Source organism: Chenopodium album, chromosome 4, assembly GCF_948465745.1.
Source record: "Chenopodium album chromosome 4, dcCheAlbu1.1, whole genome shotgun sequence".
Lineage (NCBI taxonomy): Eukaryota > Viridiplantae > Streptophyta > Magnoliopsida > Caryophyllales > Amaranthaceae > Chenopodium > Chenopodium album.
The window spans coordinates 33,356,288-33,356,795 of record NC_137837.1 but is presented as its reverse complement, the minus strand read 5'-3'; the positions used below and the strand labels follow the sequence as shown (position 1 = coordinate 33,356,795).

Below are 508 nucleotides of genomic sequence, written 5' to 3'. Positions count from 1 at the left end.
AAACTTCCCGGGTCTTTTTCCGTCTTGGGCATCTTATGTTGGACAAGAGCACTCACTTTATGTGGAAGGGTGATAAGCTCATCATTGAGCTTCCTCTTGTTGGTGAGAATATATTTGAGGAACTTGGAATAAGATGGCATTTGTGTCACAACTTCAAGAAAAGGGAGGTTGATATGCAAATTCTTCATGACACTAAGAAATTTTGTGAACTTGTAATTCAACTTCCTCTCAGCAAGCCGACCGGGAAAAGGAACCGGTCCATCATGATTCCTAGCCTCACTAGGAATTGAAGTTGTCTTCTCATTATTAAGCTTCTTCTTCTCCGAACCTCCTTCTATGTCATCACCCTTTTCTTTCTCACCTCCCTTGTTTTCATTCACACTCTCCTCTCCTCCCTTGATTGTACTCATGGTGGGGACATGCTTGTACCAACTCTTTGAATCTCTCCTATGCTTCACCAAGACTTTTATTGACCTCTTGCTCAAATGATGCAATTTTCCTTCTCATT

General features: G+C 41.5%; 1 non-coding gene across 1 annotated transcript; it reads left to right on the top strand.

Moving 5' to 3' along the window:
* The first annotated feature begins 404 nt into the window (after positions 1 to 404).
* LOC145629742 (small nucleolar RNA R71) lies at positions 405 to 508 on the top strand. Its single transcript, XR_014111891.1, has one exon. It is a non-coding gene; the product is annotated as a small nucleolar RNA R71 (small nucleolar RNA).